This window comes from Saccopteryx bilineata, chromosome 5, assembly GCF_036850765.1.
Source record: "Saccopteryx bilineata isolate mSacBil1 chromosome 5, mSacBil1_pri_phased_curated, whole genome shotgun sequence".
Taxonomy (NCBI): Eukaryota; Metazoa; Chordata; class Mammalia; order Chiroptera; family Emballonuridae; genus Saccopteryx; species Saccopteryx bilineata.
In genome coordinates this window covers 211,751,445-211,771,986 of record NC_089494.1, presented here as the reverse complement: position 1 = coordinate 211,771,986, position 20,542 = coordinate 211,751,445, and the positions used below count along the sequence as shown (strand labels likewise).

The 20,542-nt window shown below is 41.2% G+C and overlaps 1 protein-coding gene across 5 annotated transcripts in view; it reads left to right on the top strand.

The window, feature by feature from the left end:
* SLC4A4 (solute carrier family 4 member 4) overlaps positions 1 to 20,542 on the top strand; it is a 432,895-nt gene that overhangs the window by 255,286 nt on the left and 157,067 nt on the right. The gene's annotated exons all lie outside the window — the stretch shown is intronic.

The window sequence follows — 20,542 nt, the reverse complement described above, 5'->3', positions numbered from 1 at the left end:
TCTCACTGCTGCCTGGTTGTGTAAATAAAATTTTCTGACCCACAGCCATGCTCATTAGTTTATGTATTGTCTGTGACTGCTTTCATGCTACAGTGGTAGAATTATGTAGGTGAAACAGAGGTCGTGTGTCCCACAGAGTCTAAAATAGTTACTAGATGCTCCTTTACCACAAAAGTTTTCTGACTTTTTTTTTTTTTTTGTATTTTTCTGAAGTTGGAAACTGGGAGGCAGTCAGACAGACTCCCACATGCACCAGACTGGGATCCACCTGGCACGCCCATGAGGAGGCGATGCTCTGCCCATCTGGGTCATCGCTCTGTTGCAACCAGAGCGATTCCAGTGCCTGAGGTAGAGGCCATAGAGCCATCCTCAGCGCCCGAGCCAACTTTGCTCCAGTGGAGCCCTGGCTGTGGGAGGGGAAGAGAGAGACGGAAGAGAGAGATGGAGAGGAAGGAGAGGGGGAGGGGTGGAGAAGCAGATGGGCACTTTTCCTGTGTGCCCTGGCCGGGAATCGAACCTGGGACTTCTGGACGCCAGGCCGATGCTCTACCACTGAGCCAACCGGCCAGGGCTAAAGTTTTCTGACGCTTAAAGGGGCCCATCAAGTGAGGACTGGGGAGCCATGGGTATCCCTGAGATAATTTCAGAGGGTTCGAAAGTCCTTAAGCTTTTCTTTATATCATTCAACCAAAACCTCGTGTCAAAGCAGATTGAGTGCAGGCACAGATGTGGAAATCCAGCTGTATCTCATTGAGCCTTACAATAGAGAGGTTCATAAAAATGTGAAAAAAATGCCCTTCTTTTTACCAATTTATTTGTTTTGAAAAACAGTTATTTTTTGTCTACGGCCATACCACCCTGAACGTGCCTGATCTCATCTGATCTCGGAAGCTAAGCAGGGTCGGGCCTGGTTAGTACTTGGATGGGAAAAACAGTTATTTTTCATAAAATACATTGCTCTTATTAACATGTAATAGGCTTATTAATGTTACTTAAAAATTAATAGATAAATATTTTTAAACTTTACTTTCAGTTTCTAATATGGTAAATATTGAGAGATAAACAGACACTCTTAATTTTTAAGTGTGTATAGGTGTCCTGAGCCAGACCAGGTGGTGACACAGTGGATAGAGTGTCAACTACTGATGCTGAGGACCTAGGTTTGAAACCTTGAGGTCGCTGGCTTGAGTGTGGGCTCATCTAGTTTGAGCACAAACTCACCAGCTTGAATGCGGGGTCACTGGCTTGAGCATGGGATCATAGACTCGACCCCATGGTCACTGGCTTGAAGCCTAAGGTTGCTGGCTTGAGCAAGGGGTCACTGACTCAGCTAGACCCAACTCCCACCCCCGACAAGGGCACATATGAGAAAGCAATCAATGAACAACTAAGGTGCCCCAATGAAGAGTTGAAACTTCTCATCTCTCTCTCTTCCTGTCCGTCTGTTCTTCTCAATCTGTCAATTAGTCAGTCAATGACGATGTTCTGAGACCAAAAGGTTGGACAACTCCTTCCCCATGTGTCCAGCAGAACGCTTTATGCATAACAGTAAAGGTTGAAAGAATGAATAACAGAACCGAATGATTCAAATGTAAAATAGTGGAAAACATTGAAAGGGAAGTATGAGTAAGAATCACTAGGAAATGTTGTCCACTATGTGTTAGAACTCTGATTCTCCCTTTGCCATCCAGAGAGCACTGACAAGGCAGAGAGGAGTGAAGACAACCGTGGGTGTAAGAAGAAGAGCTGGTCTTCCCGACATTTTTTTTTTCATGACAACTATATAGCAATAGTAGTCACATTGGGCTGGATTGGGCTGCAGTGACAAAACCCCAGACATCTCAGCTACTTCACATCACAGCAGTTTCTTACTCATACTACTGCGTGTTTAATGTGGAACTTCAGGGAGCCTGTTCAGCACTGTGGGTCAGAATCCAGGCGCACAGGAGGCTTCCCTCAATACAGGCTTCCACTGTCATTGTCACTGCCTCTCAAACTTCTGCCCAGCCACGACACATGTTCCTTTAAGTCATATTTCATTCACCGCAGTGAGTCACATGTCTAAACTTAACCTTTTAAGAACTGTTATTCTGCATGTGCTCAGAAGGGGGAGATTCAGAAATATTTGATGAACCATACCAATGACAACCTCCCAGTCATAACAGAAATTGTAGCCTCTACTTTGGATTGTGCCCCTCTTGGCAATGCTGAGAGCAGTGTGATGTGATGGAAGGAAAACGTGCAGAAAATATTCCCCTTCTGCATCCTCCTGTAAATGGAGGATGAGGGCTTTCGTCACAGTGAGGGATGGCTGGGCTTACCACTTCAGGGTCTACTGAGGAGCCCCTGGGGCTGTGGTTTTATGGGGGACTTCTGAGGTGGACTAGATGAATTTTAAACTGATGGAGAGTCTTTCATGCAGATATACAGGAAACCACTCTTATTTGCCAAACAATGTCTGGATTTAATTCTTGGAGACAACTTCAGATCTAACTCCTTGATTTAGTATGTCTGTACACATGTGAGTGAAGAAACTGGAGGCAAAGCAAATGTAATATTCCAGCTGCAGATATTAGTTTCAAAGTTAATAACAAAACTTCTTCTTGGCAGCTAGCAGTAGAATTTTACTTTGATGAAAATTGCTAGCAGAATTTTCAGGAATATGGTCTTTTTTGTGGCAAACTGAATATTCATGGTGTTTACAGTTGTAATGGTAATTTGGGCCCCAGTTCCACTGTCTTTGTGTATCCTCTATCTCAGTAGCTCCTCATCTTTCTCTTGTCAGGCCCAATGCCTCCGTCATCTCAGACTCTTCCTTGTCCTCCCTCCTCCAACCTCTTCTGCTGTTTACCTGCCTGCCCTTCTCCGACTCTCCATTTCAGCTGCTCTGCTTCAATTCTCGTCATCCCTGTGAAAACAATTTCAATAGCCTGCTTTCCTCAGGCTTCCATTCTTACTCCTTTACATTCATCTTCACAACTGCCAGGAGGTTCTATCTCAGTCTCTGAGTCACAGTGGCACACGCATCATTCCCTCTGCTCAAAAACTGAGTGACAACTCCCTATCCTTTATATGCTCATGCCCAAGCCTCTGAGCCTGGGTTCTCACCTGTGAGATGTGCCTTTGTGTGGTGTCTGCTTCACTCTCAAATTATCTCTAGACATTTTCACTCCAGTACTACACGTTCCTTTAATGCTTGGATTCTCACGTATTAGTTTTCATGCCTTTCAATCTCTCTATCCCTTACTCATGCTGTTCCAGCTCTTCCCACGTTACCTGACCAGAGTGAACCTATCTTTGAAATTCTTATTTCTTCTAGTTGATCCTTTTCCATCTCTCTTTTATTCCTCCATCCCACTAAAGTACCTCTCCCACATTTCTGCTCTCATACCCCCTACCTTGCTCTGCCATTACACCACAGTACAAGCATGCTTTCTTCATTGTTGACAATGAAGAAAAGAGCCTGAACCACATCCCATTTATCTTTGAATCCCTATTGCCAAGCGCAGGGTCGCACACTTAGTAGATAGTCAATAAATGTTGGATTGCACTAATTCATCCAGCTGAATTTCGCCATGGGTAAATTATTTGCTAACCAGACACTGTCAGTCACACTTGACTCTCCTTTGTCTGCACTAGGTCAGTATGGACAAGATATGCTCTCATAATCTTTAAGAACTTTGCCAATCTAAACCCTGGCCAGTTGGCTCAGTGGTAGAGCATCGGCCTGGCGTGCAGGAGTCCTGGGTTTGACTCCCAGCCAGGGCACACAGGAGAAGCACCCATCTGCTTCTCCACCCCTCCCCCTCTCTTTCCTCTCTGTCTCTCTCTTCCCCTGCCGCAGCCAAGGCTCCATTGGAGCAAAGTTGGCCCGGGGGCTGAGGATGGCTCCATGGCCTCTGCCTCAGGCGCTAGAATGGCTCTGGTTGCAGCAGAGCATCGCCTCCTGGTGGGCGTGCCAGGTGGATCCTGGTCGGGTGCATGCGGGAGTCTGTCTGACTGCCTCCCCATTTCCAGCTTCGGAAAAATACAAAAAAAAAAAAAAAACAAAAAAACTTTGCCAATCTAAAAACAAATAAGAGAGAAACTAGAATATGTAGCATCTAATTAACCAGAATATGTAACATCCATTTGCTTGAGACAAACCTTTAGAAAAATAGGCAACTCCAATTTTGTTTTTGACCATTGGGCACTCTTGGAAGAAAGTATGACAAACTTCTCAAATTTACCTACAAATCTTTATTTATTTGGCTTAATTTTCTTTACCTTTTTCTTTTTTTGGTGAGAGGTCATGATAATGTGGGGTCTATTTTGGGACCATGAACTGTGATTCTTCTTGGGGTTCTTGTAGAGAAAACTGGTTCATTTATCACCAAAGGCCTAATGTACCTGACACATGAGCACTTCATGAATATTTGTTGAGTAATGAATACTTGAGCTGAGAATGATAGAAAAGATGAAAAGAAAGGTAGTAGGATAACCCAGAGCAGGAATGTATTTTTTTTGAATTTGTTAGATCATAGTTCTCACATCACCCACAATGAACCAGTCTCAGTGGCAGTAGAGAGTTCTGCTGCTTTTATTTGGCTGCTGATTCTAGAATTTGAAAATATCATTACCGAGGCAACTACCAGCTGTCATTTTTTCAACTTGGTCCTGTCTCTTTTTTTTTTTTTTTTTGTATTTTTCTGAAGCTGGAAACGGGGAGGCAGTCAGACAGACTCCCGCATGTGCCCGACCGGGATCCACCCAGCACGCCCATCAGGGGCAACGCTCTGCCTATCAGGGGGCGATGCTCTGCCCCTCCAGAGCATTGCTCTGTCGCGACCAGAACCACTCTAGCGCCTGGGGCAGAGGCCAAGGAGCCATCCCCAGCATCCGGGTTATCCCTGCTCCAATGGAGCCTCGGCTGCGGGAGGGGAAGAGAGAGACAGAGAGGAAGGAGAGGGGGAGGGGTGGAGAAGCAGATGGGCGCTTCTCCTGTGTGCCCTGGCCGGGAATTGAAACCGGGACTTCTGCATGCCAGGCCGACGCTCTACCACTGAGCCAACCAGCCAGGGCCGGTCCTGTCTCTTTTAATCCCCACAAAACATTGTGTGCAGTTAAAGCATCACTGACCCCTATTATAGGTGAAGACACTGAGGCTCATTGAGGTAGAGTCCTTACAGGCTATTCACAGATGTTGCAGTGCTCTCTCTTCTAGGCAATATGAGAATTCAATTTTCTCAGCCATTTCAAGTTAGCTGTGACCACATGACATTTTTTGGCCAATGACATGTGAGCAGAGTGGTGGGTGTCATTTCCAGGGAAAGTTTGAAGTGCCAATACACTTCCTACCCTCCTTCCCTGCCCAGTGGGGGTGTTCTAGAGGGTGGGGCCACACATTTTGCTCCTGACCTAAGAACAGAACTGCAGTACCAACCCCCAGCCAGTCCAGTGGACATTATCATGCATAAGAAATAAATCACTGTGGTTTTAGCCATGAGAATTGGAGGTTATTCTTTTACTGTGACCTTGCCTATGTGGCAGGGGAAGCCTTAGGATCACCCATTAAGGGGGACACCAGGGTTTTGAATTCAGGTGTGTGGACTCCAGATGACATGGTTCCTTTTTATTTTTATTTTTTGCTTCTCGTTCTCTCTGCCTTCAGGCCTCCTACTTTCAGCCACAGGTAGCCTCTCTTGTCTGCTAACAAGAGATGTGGACACTGATGACTGAATTTTATTGTTTCAAGTCAGAATATGAAATTCCTGGTATTTCTTTCTTTTTTTTTTAAATGTTTTTATTTTTTCATTTTTAGAGAGGAGAGAGAGAGGTCGAGAGACAGAGACAGAGACAGAGAGAGGAGAGAGAGACAGAGAGAGAGAAGGGGGGAGGAGCAGGAAGCATCAACTCCCATATGTGCCTTGACCAGGCAAGCCCAGGGTTTCGAACCGGCGACCTCAGCATTTCCAGGTTGACACTTTATCCACTGCGCCACCACAGGTCAGGCAAAATTCCTGGTATTTCTTAATGAGAGGCAACAAGTCAACATTCAGAAGTGTAATTTGCTGGGATGGTTCTGTTTTCTTTTTTATTGATTGATTGATTAATTTTAAGAGAGCGAGAGAGAGAAAGGGAGAGGGGAGAGAGAAACTTTGATTTGCTGCTCCACTTATTCCTGCATTCACTTGTTGGTTCCTGTGTGTGCCCTGACTGGGGATCGAACTTACCACCTTGGTATATCAGGACGGTGCTCTAACCATCTGAACTACCCAGCTACTACAGGGAATTCTGTTTTCTAAGGTCCATTCTTATCAACCTCGGGAAACAGCTGGAGAACACAAATTATTATGGGCAGTGATCAGCTTTTGCCTCAGAAAGAGCCATGCACTGTGATGGGTTCTGTAAGCAGTAACCATGGTTACAAATCAAAGAACAATCTTGTTAGGTGAATGTAGCAGAGACTAATAGCAGCATCCTTTTTGAGGAAGAAGAATATGGTAAATCCAATTATAATCATAAGTTTTTTTCCTCAAGAAATGTTTTACCTTTAAAAATAGATTCTCCTAGCACACACTTAAGCTGGGGCGTGGATTTTAAGAATGGCTGTAGGTGTCAAGGTTGAATCATTTCTTCAATTTCTAAAGGATGGCTTTGAATAATTTTTGTCTGTCTTTCTAGGGAACTGACTAGTCTGTAAGAAAGTGGCATTTCATTCTAACTAGCTACTGCCTGAGGCTGTGTAGGGTATTTATTTGTAATAATGTCAGTGATAGTTGTGATTATTGTCTTCTGTTAGAATGACTATTATCCCCTTGGATTGGGATAAGCTGACCATATTTAGTCATAGTGATAGAGTTTTTGGGTGTTATATTAATTCATGTAAATCATCAATTCATTCATTCACTTAATATTTTTAGGTACCACTTTCTGGCCAGTGCTCAGCAGTTGCTGGGAAAATAAAATGAACAAGACAGACACAGTTGCTACTTTTAGAGACCTACTGGTTTGACCTGTTTTTACCAAGGGGAGACTGATGTTTGTGACAAGCTGGTTCTCCTGACCAAAATAGGAAGTGTGTGTAGAGAGAGTGGGTCACATTGAAAGGAGGAGAACGAGAACATAGAGACCATCTAGTAGGAACTGATCAGACAGTGAGAGGTCTGACTTGCCCAAGGAACGTTCGTTGATCAGAGGAATCAGAGAAAGGGCACCTTGGTTGGTTCATGATGAGAGCTGGCTTACTACAACCATGTGGAAGAAAGTAGACTTCGCTGCTACAGAGAACAGAACCAGACCCTATGGGTGAGCCTTTTGGGGGAGAAGATATTGATTTGAGACTCCTGATGTTTTAGATAGGGATTTGGATGTAATTTTTATTTTTATGATTTGTGAATTTCAGTGATTTTTTTTCAAAAGTATCAGTGAACTGATCCAGGTTCAGGTTGGTAAAGCCCAGTTGGCAAGGATATAGCCCCATCCCTTTAAAAATTTATTCATTGATTGATTGGTTTTAGTGAGAGAGGAAGGGGGAGAGAGACAAGAATCTGTTCCTCTATATGCCCTGCCTGAGGATCAAACCAGCAACCTCTGTGCTTCGGGATGAAGCTCTCACCAACGGAGCCATCCAACCAGGGCTTAGTCCCATCCCTTCTGTAGGAGGATGCAGACTTTTCCCATCAAGGTACCTTTGCTGAAAAGATTCTTGGGAGAAAATGATGGCTGCAGGGACCACCTCCCAGTGCTAGAGAATTGTAAGAGGTAGATCAAGGTCCTCTCTTTATGACAATCCATAGTCAAGCCGGGAACATGTGAGGATGTACATTATTTCTAAGAAATTACATCTTTTTAAATGAAAGCCGACTCTTTCTGAACAGGTGTGCACTTGGATGGTACATACAATCTCTTCGTCCACCCACATGCTACTGCTTACCCGAGAAATTTACCACACATGAGCGTGAGCTTTATTACCTTGAAATTGATGACCTCATTATGTGGCAAGTTTCCTGTCATCCAAAATATATAAACAGATATTAAGAGACTGGCTGTCTGATGTTATAGGAGAAAAACTGCTTGGGAAAGAACTTGGTTATGATCTCAGGTGTTTTTTAATTCTGTGACTCTGTGAGCCACATTTATAATAACATATGCAGCCTTCCAGAGTATCTGTCCTGTGGGCGTTTAGACTTATACCATCTGTATTGTATTCCTGCTCTGGAGATAATGTATAACCTTCCTAGAATTTCTGATGCTAAAGTTTTGACTCTGATTCAGATTATTACTGATATGAGTTTTTTTTCCTCATTCTCTCCTTTTTTTTTCCTCTTCATTTTGGTTTAGCAGAAAATAGATTGTCTAAAAAGTATCTTTGCCCACTTATTTAAGTAACCCTTAAACGGCATAACTAGACCAAGTGAAACAGTCTTGGTGTCTCTGCATTTATTTCTTTTCTTTGGTTGTTGTTTGAGGCTTCATATATATATCTTACCATTTGCTCTTGTCTCACTTAATTCACCCTCCATACCAGTAGAGTAGTAAATATAGAATGGCACAATTTGCTCTCAAATCAGAGGGATAGGTACTAGAATGAGCTAAAACCACAGAGATTACCTTAGAACCTGAGGCCATTTATCCGGCCCCCGCCGCACTTCTGGAAGGGGCACCTCTTTCATTGGTGGTCAGTGAGAGGAGCACAGGATGCATTGCTCACGTACAGTACTACTTCTGTTTTGTTTTTTTTACTTTAAAATTAAGATATATGCAGTGTGCATAGGGATTTGTTCATAGTTTTTTTTTATAGTCCGGCCCTCCAACAGTCTGAGGGACAGTGAACTGGCCCCCTGTGTAAAAAGTTTGGGGACCCCACTTGTCTCCGTGATGTAACACACATAAATAAGCCGGGTACATATTGCATAGGTTTCTCAACTAAATGTTTATTAATGACTTCTGTGCTTGGCGAAACATCTAACAATTTCCCTTGAAGCTGTCTCTGCCTTTGGTTTGCCTGAAGTTACCGCCTATCCCCTGTGTTCTGAATGACAGCTATGTTAGGCCTCAGTCCTCCATCCTGATTCAGCTCGGATTATTTCAGCCCCCAGCTGCGACCTCTCAGTTCTCTGAACTCATCTTCTTACGCTGGGAAATTACACATGGTTGGATCCTAGCATGGCAACCAGAGTCCACAGTATCCTGAGGATCTTGAGTTCAGAGGGGTTCATGCTTGTGGCTGCAGGCCAGAGGGAAGGAGAAAAACACAAACGTTTACTGAACAACGTGCAGGACCCTGGTTCATGTGCTTCGTTGCTTAATCGTTTTTCAACAGTTCTGTAAAAGGTTATGACTTCCATTTTACAGTCTTTTCTTATTCTTTTTTTTTTTAAATAAATTTTTATTAATGGTAATGGGATGACATTAATAAATCAGGGTACATATATTCAAAGAAAACATGTCTAGGTTATTTTGTCATTAAATTAGGTTGCGTACCCCTCGCCCAAAGTCAGATTGTCCTCCGCCACCCTCTATCTAGTTCTCTGTGCCCCTCCCCCTCCCCCTAACTCTCTCTCTCCCTCCCTCCCATGTCCTCCCTCCCCCCACCCCTGGTAACCACCACACTCTTGTCCATGTCTCTTAGTCTCATTTTTATGTTCCACCAATGTATGGAATCATGTAGTTCTTGTTTTTTTCTGATTTACTTATTTCACTCCTTATAATGTTATCAAGATCCCACCATTTTGCTGTAAATGATCTGATGTCATCATTTCTTATGGCTGAGTAGTATTCCATAGTGTATATGTGCCACATCTTCTTTATCCAGTCTTCTATTGAAGGGCTTTTTGGTTGTTTCCATGTCTTGGCCACTGTGAACAGTGCTGCAATGAACATGGGGCTACATGTGTCTTCACGTATCAATGTTTCTGAGGTTTTGGGGTATATACCCAGTAGAGGGATTGCTGGGTCATAAGGTAGTTCTATTTGCAGTTTTTTGAGGAACCACCATACTTTCCTCCATAATGGTTGTACTACTTTACAGTCCCACCAACAGTGAATGAGGGTTCCTTATTCTCCACAGCCTCTCCAACATTTGCTATTACCCGTCTTGTTGATAATAGCTAATCTAACAGGGGTGAGGTGGTATCTCATTGTAGTTTTGATTTGCATTTCTCTAATAACTAATGAAGCTGAGCATCTTTTCATATATCTGTTGGCCATTTGTATCTCTTCCTGGGAGTAGTGTCTGTTCATGTCCTCTTCCCATTTTTTTATGGGATTGTTTGTTTGTTGTTGAGTTTTATGAGTTCTTTGTAAATTTTGGATATTAGGCCTTTATCTGAGCTGTAGTTTGAAAATATCATTTCCCATTTAGTTGGCTGTCTGTTTATTTTGATATCAGTTTCTCTTGCTGAGCAAAAACTTTTTATTCTGATGTAGTCCCATTCATTTATCTTTGCCTTCACTTCTCTTGCCATTGGAGTCAAGTTCATAAAATGTTCTTTAAAACCCAGGTCCATGATTTTAGTACCTATGTCTTCTTCTATGTACTTTATTGTTTCAGGTCTTATATTTAGGTCTTTGATCCATTTTGAATTAATTTTAGTACACGGGGACAGGCTGTAGTCGAGTTTCATTCTTTTGCATGTGGCTTTCCAGTTTTCCCAACACCATTTGTTGAAGAGGCTTTCTTTTTCTCCATTGTGTGTTGTTGGCCCCTTTATCAAAGATTATTTGACCATATATATGTGGTTTTATTTCTGGGCTTTCTATTCTGTTCCATTGGTCTGAGTGTCTATTTTTCTGCCAATACCATGCTGTTTTGATTATCGTGGCCCTATAATATAGTTTAAAGTCAGGTATTGTAATGCCCCCAGCTTCATTCTTTTTCCTTAGAATTGTTTTGGCTATTCGGGGTTTTTTATAGTTCCATATAAATCTGATGATTTTTTGTTCCATTTCTTTAAAAAATGTCATAGGGATTTTGATGGGAATTGCATTAAATTTGTATATTGCTTTGGGTAATATGGCCATTTTGATTATATTTATTCTTCCTATCCAAGAACAAGGAATATTTTTCCATCTCATTGTATCTTTTTCGATTTCCCTTAACAATGCTTTGTAATTTTCATTATATAGGTCCTTTACATTCTTTGTTATGTTTATTCCTAGGTATTTTATTTTTTTTGTTGCAATCGTGAAGGGGATTATTTTTTTGAGTTCATTTTCTAATATTTCATTGTTGGCATATAGAAAGGCTATGGACTTTTGTATGTTAATTTTGTATCCTGCGACCTTACTGTATTGGTTTATTGTTTCTAATAATCTTTTTGTGGAGTCCTTCGGGTTTTCGATGTATAGGATCATATCATCAGCAAAAAGTGATACCTTTACTTCTTCTTTTCCGATATGGATGCCTTTTATTTCTTTGTCTTGTCTGATTGCTCTGGCCAGAACTTCTAGCACCACGTTAAATAAGAGTAGAGAGAGTACAACCTGTCTTGTTCCTGATTTAAGGTAGAAAGTCCTCAATTTTATGCCGTTTAATATGATGTTGGCTGATGGTTTATCATATATGGCCTTTATCATGTTGAGATATTTTCCTTCTATACCCATTTTGTTGAGAGTCTTAAACATAAAATTGTGTTGTATTTTATCAAAAGCCTTTTCTGCATCTATTGATAAGATCATGTGGTTTTTGTTGTTTGTTTTGTTGATATGGTGTATTACGTTAACCGTTTTGCGTATGTTGAACCATCCTTGAGATTCTGGGATGAATCCCACTTGATTATGATGTATTATTTTTTTAATATGTTGTTGTATTCGGTTTGCCAGTATTTTGTTTAGTATTTTAGCATCTGTATTCATTAGAGATATTGGTCTGTAGTTTTCTTTCTTTGTGCCATCCTTGCCAGGTTTTGGTATGAGGGTTATGTTGGCCTCATAAAATGTGTTTGGAAGTATTGCTTCTTCTTCAATTTTTTGGAAGACTTTGAGTAGAATAGGAACCAAGTCTTCTTTGAATGTTTGATAGAATTCACTAGTATAACCGTCTGGGCCTGGACTTTTATTTTTGGGGAGATTTTTAATAGTTTTTTCTATTTCCTCCCTGCTGATTGGTCTGTTTAGGCTTTCTGCTTCTTCATGACTCAGTCTAGGAAGGTTGTATTGTTCTAGGAATTTATCCATTTCTTCTAGATTGTTGTATTTGGTGGCATATAATTTTTCATGGTATTCTACAAGAATTCTTTGTATATCTATGATGTCTGTGGTGATCTCTCCTCTTTCATTTTGGATTTTATTTATTTGAGTTCTGTGCCTTTTTTCCTTGGTGAGTCTTGCCAAGGGTTTGTCAATTTTGTTGATCTTTTCAAAGAACCAGCTCCTTGTTTTATTGATTTTTTCTATAGTTTTTCTGTTCTCTATTTCATTTATTTCTGCTCTGATTTTTATTATCTCCTTTCTTCGGCTGGTTTTGGGTTGTCTTTGTTCTTCTTTTTCTAGTTCCTTAAGGTGTGAAGTTAAGTGGTTTACTTGGGCTCTCTCTTGTTTGTTCATATAGGCCTGAAGTGATATGAACTTTCCTCTTATTACTGCTTTTGCTGCATCCCAGAGATTCTGATATGTCGTATTTTCATTTTCATTTGTCTGTATATATCTTTTGATCTCTGCGCTTATTTCTTCTTTGACCCATTCATTTTTTAGAAGTATGTTGTTTAGTTTCCATATTTTTGTGGGTTTTCCCCCCTCTTTTTTGCAGTTGAATTCTAGTTTCAAGGCTTTATGATCAGAAAATATGCTTGGTACAATTTCAATTTTTCTAAATTTGCTGATATTGTCTTTGTGGCCCAACATATGGTCAATTCTTGAAAATGTTCCATGTACACTAGAGAAAAATGTATACTCTGTCGCTTTGGGATGAAGTGTCCTGTAGATGTCTATCATATCCAGGTGTTCTAGTATTTCGTTTAAGGCCACTATGTCTTTATTGATTCTCTGTTTGGATGACCGATCTAGAGCCGTCAGCAGTGTATTGAGGTCTCCAAGTATGATTGTATTTTTGTTAGTTTTTGTTTTAAGGTCAATCAGTAGCTGTCTTATATATTTTGGTGCTCCTTGGTTTGGTGCATATATATTAAGGATTGTTATGTCTTCTTGATTCAACTTCCCCTTAATCATTATGAAATGACCATTTTTATCTCTGAGTACTTTTTTGTCTTGTAGTCAGCATTATTAGATATGAGTATTGCTACACCTGCTTTTTTTTGGGTGTTGTTTGCTTGAAGTATTGTTCTCCAGCCTTTAACTTTGAATTTGTTTTTATCCTTGTTGCTTAGATGTGTTTCTTGTAGGCAGCATATAGTTGGATTTTCTTTTTTAATCCATTCTGCTACTCTGTGTCTTTTTATTGGTAAGTTTAATCCATTTACATTTAGTGTAATTATTGACACTTGTGGGTTCCCTACTGCCATTTTATAAATTGCTTTCTGTTAGTTTTGTATCTAGTTTGATTCTTCTCTTTTGTTTTTCTATCATTTGTTTTTGTTTGTTTGTGTTCCATACTTCTTTCCTCTGTTGCTACCTTTTTTAAGTCAAGTGTTTTTGTGGTGGTTTTTTCAAGGGTGGTTACCATTAAGTAATGAAAAGGGTACCTACCATATTCATTGTAGTACCCTATCTTATAAGTATTTCTGCACTTCATCATCCTTTGCTACTGTTAATCTCCATCCTCTCCCCCCTTTTTTTCCTTTGTTGTCACAGTTTAAGTTTGGTTTTATTGTGTTCTTGGTGGAGCTGTTACTTGTGGTGGTGTTTTCTTTTGTTCTTTGAATCTGGTTGGAAAACCCCCTTTAGTATTTCCTGGAGTGGGGGCTTTCTGTTGATAAATTCTCTCATCTTTTCTGTATTTTTGAATGTTTTTATATCTCCTTCATACTTGAAGGATAGCTTTGATGGGTATAGTATTCTTGGCTGAAAGTTCCTCTCTTTCAGGGCTTTAAATATTGGGGTCCACTCTCTTCTAGCTTGTAGAGTTTCTGCTGAGAAATCTGATGATAATCTAATAGGCCTTCCTTTATATGTTGTACTCTTCTTTTCCCTGGCTGCCTTGAGAATTTTTTCTTTGTCATTGGTTTGTGTCATCTTTATTATGATGTGCCTTGGAGTGGGTTTGTTGGGGTTAAGAAAACTCGGTGTTCTGTTTGCTTCTTGAATTTGAGGCTTTAGTTCTTTCCACAGGCTTGGGAAGTTCTCGTCTATTATTTGTTTGAGTATATTCTCCATTCCATTTTCTTTCTCTTCTCCTGCTGATATACCTATTATTCTTATGTTATTCTTTCTGATGGAGTCAGACAATTCCTGTAGGGCTTTCTCATTTTTTATTATTTTTGAGTCTCTTTCTTCTTCTCTCTGTTGTCCCTCAAGTTGTTTGTCTTCTATTTCACTAATCCTATCTTCAATCTGGGCTGTTCTGTTAGCTAAGCTTGTTACCTCGTTTTTCAGCTCGTGAATTGAGTTTTTCATTTCTGTTTGATTTGTTTTAATAGTTTCAATTTCCTTGGTAATATATTCTTTGTGTTCATTGAGTTGTTTTCTGATCTCCCTATATTGCCTTTCTGTGTTTTCTTGTATATCTCTGAGTATTTTTAAGATTTCTATTTTAAATTCTCTGTCATTTAGCTCCAAGGCTTCCAATATGGTAAGTCTTTTCTCCATAGATTTTTCCACATCTATTTGTGTTACCTCTCTTTCTTTTGTATCCATAATATTCGATTTCCTCTTTCTTATTGGCATCTGAGGGTGGTCTTGTTGATAGCACTAATTAGAATTAATAAAGAGTAAATAGTAAAAAAAAAAAAAAAGGTAAAACACCCCACAAAAAAAGTAATAATTTATTATTTCCCCCTTTTTTCTTTCTTCTCTTTCCCTCCTCTCCCCTCCTCAGGGAAATATTGTGCCTATAATGGAGGGCCTGATTTGGGGTGAAGAGTTCAAGGGGCAAAAAAAGGGAGTAGGGACCTACTAAATGCAAAAAAAAAAAAAAGGAAGAAAATTTTAGACAAGCATAAGATGATTTGCTTGTAAGTGATGGTCTACTAAGAGATATAATGAGAGGGATAAGAGGGAACCAGAAAATGGACCAAAAAAAGAAGAATAAAGAAGAAAAAAATAAAACAATAAGTAAAAATCTGTTGTATTAAGTGGAGCGAAGACTAAATACAATGGAGACCTTGGGTTGGGAGGACCCAAAATGCCACAAAAATAAACAAACAAGAAAAAAACAAAAACAAAAGCAAAAAAGAAAAATAAAGCCAAAAAAAGCCTTGAGTCCCAAATTAACTAATTTGTTCGTGATTGAGGATTAAATGGGAGGAAAGAAAACGAGAAAAGTAAAAACGAATAGAAAGGAAAAAATAAGAAAAAGAGAAAAACAAAGGAAGAAATAAAAAAGGAAGAGAAAAAAAACAAAATAAAGCAAAACAAAAAAAAAACAAAAGAGGAGAGAGTGAGAGTTAAGTGTTTTGGAGTATAACCTTAAAGGAGGGTGAGGATGAAGAAGAGAAATAAAATGTAACACTCATGGGTAGTGTAGTTCAAGAAAAGGGAAGCATAAGATGGGCAGAGAATAGAAGGACCTAGGTGGAGGAAATAAAGGCAATAAGATAGAAGAAACAACAACAACAAAAAAATTAGTGGAACAAGTTGTAAAGTCTGTGGATTTTTCTTGATTTTGAGAGGTTAACTTCTTCCTTTTTCTTTTTTCTCCCTCTTCCTGGTCGGTGACTCTGTACCCCAGGCTCTGCCCCTGTGTCACACTTAGGTAGGGATTTGCAGTTGATGGGATTCTATGGCAATGTCATATAATTGGCTTTAGTCTTGCTGGTAGTCAAGGCTTGTTGGTGTTTGCAGGGTCCAACGATGAGAGAGTTTGCTTTCCTGGATTCTCTCTCCTAGTCCCCCCTTCCTGAATTAGCAGCCTGGTGATCCAGCTATAAGGCTGCAACTGCTTCTGCCTGGGGAGTAAGAGGCTCAAAGAGCTGGGAAATCCCCACTCTATCCCCATTCAGTGCAAGGCTTTGGGAAAGGCTCTGGCAGTCAGGGCCTCCAGTGTAATCAGGCGGGGGTGGGAGTCAATTGTTGTCAAGGTGACTGTTCAGCGCCTAGCATTCAGTTGGACCTCTCAACCCAGGCTTTCCACATTTTGTAGCCTGTTTTGGCTGGGAAGAAGAGGCACTAGTCTCTGCTTGCGACTAGTGTAGTATAGATCTTATTATCTGCCAAGTCCTTGTTAGCGTTTATCCCTGAATATGGAGGCTCTATCAATCAGAAGTTGCCCCGCCCCTTTAGCGAGAGGCACTAAAAAATATCACGCCTCTTGTCTTGGGTCGCTGAACTGAGAGAGATCTTATCAATTAGAACCGAGGGTGCGCAGATTTCATGGGTTAAGCTAATTTCAGTGATTGGGTCACAGCTGTGCTCCCGAAGGTATTTTAGGCTGCCTGCACGCGCCCCTCCCCCAACGCTTGATTGTTAGCTTGAATGGCTGGGTGAGGTGCCCCGCCCACGGAGAGAATCTCCCAAGTAGGGAAGACCACCCTGGTGCCTCTCCCGCTCGCCCTGCCGCTGGCGGCTGGATCGCACCAGGCGCAGGATAATGGGGCACCCTGGGTGTGCGGGCCAGTAGGGCGCTCTGGGTGTGTGGAATGCCCAGGGCACTCGCACGAATAGGGTGCTCCGGACACCGGTGGCTGGCGACTCTCACTCGCAGTGCGCCGGCCGCTGGGAACGTTAGCGGTGCTCGCTCTGCAACCGTACCGGGCACGCCGGTGGCTGCTCGCGCTCCGGAGTGTGGGCGGTGCTCGCTCTGCAACCGTACCGGGCGCGCGCCCGTGGCTGCTCGCGGCTCCCGAGTGTGGGCTGACTCACCACAGGCGCACTCCCTCGCGGCTTGAATGAATGTCGCTGCGGTAGCTTCCTCCACACCCTCGTCTCTCAGATTCAAGTGATAACAGTCCTTTCACTTTCAGTTTGTGTGGAACTCCGGAATGCTCTGAGGATAAATTTTTCTGTTTCTAGTTGATAAATTTGTTGTGATTTAGGGGAGATCTGTGGGACGCGCTGCTCATGGCGCCATTTCCGTGACGTTACTCCAGTCTTTTCTTATTCTAACTTTGTCTTCTTTCCATGATATTGTGCTGACAAATGAGTTCTGAGTTTCTTCGTATTTCACCTGAAGGAGGTGAGGTGTGAGTTTCCACCCTATGCCCCCCCCCAGCAGCCAGAAACACAGTGGCTGTGGCCGCTGGTGTCATGAAGGTCTGTGTCGTAGAATTAACGGCCCTGACCCTCAGGATTCCTTGGAACTAGATGGCTAGGTGTGATTTTGGAGTAGGACAATATCAACTTGGAACTATAAGCCTCCCAGTTCAGGTTGGGGTTTTCAATACGAGGGAAATCCTGGGACCATCTTCATTATGATCAGAATTCCCCAGAGTAACTGTAGGCCTCAAAGCTGACACATGATTTGGGACCTAGAGACCACTTTGATTTGTATGGGAAACCTCTCCAAGGGGGAAGAAGTGAGGGCGTGAACAAATGCACTCCAGGAAAGACGCTGTGCCGGGCCTTGCTCTCATGCAGTGCTCATAGCGCGTGTATCTGGATGGGAAGTGAGGGCGTGAACAAGTGCACACCAGGAAAGACTCTGTGCTGGGCCTTGCTCTCATGCACTGCTCACAGCGTGTGCATCTGGACGCGAAGTGAGGGCGTGAGCAAGTGCACGCCAGGAAAGACGCTGTACTGAGCCTTGCTCTCATGCAGTGCTCACAGCGCGTGCATCGGGTCGGCCTCCGGGCTGGTGGGGGACAGAGGCACTCTCAGAGATGTTTGTGTCCTTCTTTCCTGGTGGCTGCTGCCTGAGTTGTGGGTGACCTGTGATCATCGACTGCCCAATGTGTATTAACTCATTGGATATGCGTCAGCAAGGCCATGTGGAGTTACTGCACGAGGAAGCCAATTCGAATCGCTTCTTTTCAAATCATTCTCTGTGAGGAGTGAATCGAGAGCAGTGAGGAGGCCTGGAGAATGTGTCTGTCACTCTTTATAGTTTTAGATCTGTGTGTATACCTATGCTTATATCTAATATTTATAAACTGCGTCTATATTCACACTGTACTGACATCCGTAACTGTTTATTTGGCTGCAGATGTAGGACTGTGTTGCTTTTCTGCACTTTGTTTCCTGCATATACTTTTCAGGTATAAGGGTTTTTGTTGAGTAAAGCTATAGCAGTGAATCTTTGATACTTTAGACAGAAGCTTCAGAAAAAATTTCTCTTGCTGCAGTTTAAAAAATAGTGTAAATATTATTTCATGGAGCATGTAAAACTACTTAGAATTGATTTTAAACTTTTAAATTTTGATCTTGATGTTTACATTCATTTTTGATTTAATTAAATATCCCATGGTTGTCTGCTAGTCAATAATGTTCCAACTTAATCTCGGGTACTTAGAAATAATAAAGGTAGACTTAATTAATATTTATCGTATGAGGGATATGTGTGTTATATTTTTATTAAAGCGTTATGTGCAGTGGTTATGAAGTTGAAGACACAGAAGGACTCCTAATGAAAAACAAACTGATCTGTTTCATCCTCCCATTCCCCACCTGCCCTTGGAACAATCACTTTTAATTCTTTTAATCATTATTTTTTTTTAGTTTTTATGAATCTCTTCATATCTATAATTAGCTTGCCTTTGCCTTACTATTTCTGATTTACCAATTTGAGAGAGTCTGTTAATCTTTTCTTTGCTAGAAAACAGTTTACCTACTTTCTGCAACCATGTTTCCTTCCTCCTACGTTTGTATTTTAATCTGAATTCCATTATTCATCACATCTATAATTTTAGGAAATAAAGTTATATTTTTATTATTTGTTGGTTTTTGTGGCAGGTGTTGGTGGCATCTTTCAAACTTCTACTTGAAGAGAAGGCTGTTGCTCTGGTCACTTGCCCCACCCTCTCCTGACTGCTTTCTCTCCCAGGTTCCGGCCTGTACTTCGGTTTAATGTCAGTATTGATTAGCTTTTCATTCTTATCTCTACCTGTACATACAACATATACTCCTATCAGTCGATTCTAAAGTATGAAATCCACAACAGCATTTATATTCTTATGACTATACGAATATAGTTTACTCTAAAGCTCTGTCATGGGCTACACTTGCGTTTTCCCTCTTGCACAGTCATTTAAACAGTTTTAAATTACATTTTTTAGAATCACCTAATGTTATTATATTTCCAAACTTTTTCAGTATCTCAGGGATACTACTAATATACCTTATAGATGACCTCCTTCTGGGAGACCCATCCGCCCTGTTGCCCCCCAGCCCCCCGACACCACCTTCCTGCTGCGTTAGACCAGGACCCTGCTGACCTGCGGCTCAGCTGTGGTTCCGGCCACTCGCTGTCTTCACTGTCCTGAGATTGAGACCATAATTCTCTCTTCTTAATCTGCTCCTTCATTTTGGTAAATCATACTTCAAGAAACTTTGTATGAAAGGGCATATAAGAATTAACATTTTAAATTGTTTTATCCCTACAATTTTTATTTATTTATTTAGTTATTTATACTTTATTGTGTGAATGAGTACAGCATTCTAGGTTGAAAATAATTTTTGTTCCAGAACTTTGAAAGCAGGGTCCCATTCTCTTCTACCATTCTGTGTTGCTTAAGAGAATTCCAAAATCTGGTTCTTATTTCTTTTCCTCTCTAGATAGAAAATCTCAGAATATTCATTCTTGGTATTGTGAAGTTTCTTTTTTTTTTTTTTTTTAAATAATTTTATTTTTTTAATGGGGTGACATCAATAAATCAGGATACATATATTCAAAGATAACAAGTCCAGGGTATCTTGTCGTTCAATCATGTTGCATACCCATCACCCAAAGTCAGATAGTCACCCTCTATCTTGTTCTCTCTGTGCCCCTCCCCCTCCCCCTTTCCCTCTCCCATTCCCCCCTCCCCCCCATAACCACCACACCCTTATCAATGTCTCTCAGTTTCACTTTTATGTCCCACCTGCGTATGGAATAATGCAGTTCCTGGTTTTTTCTGATTTACTTATTTCGCTTCATATCATGTTATCAAGATCCCACCATTTTGCTGTAAATGTTCCGATGTCATCATTTCTTATGACTGAGTAGTATTCCATAGTATATATGTGCCACATCTTCTTTATCCAGTCATCTATTGATGGGCTTTTTGGTTGTTTCCATGTCCTGGCCACTGTGAACAATGCTGCAATGAACATGGGGCTGCATGTGTCTTTACGTATCAATGTTTCTGAGTTTTGGGGGTATATACCCAGTAGAGGGATTGCTGGGTCATAAGGTAGTTCTATTTTCAGTTTTTTGAGGAACCACCATACTTTCTTCCATAATGGTTGTACTACTTTACATTCCCACCAACAGTGTATGAGGGTTCCTTTTTCTCCACAGCCTCTCCAACATTTGCTATTACCTGTCTTGCTAATAATAGCTAATCGAACAGGTGTGAGGTGGTATCTCATTGCC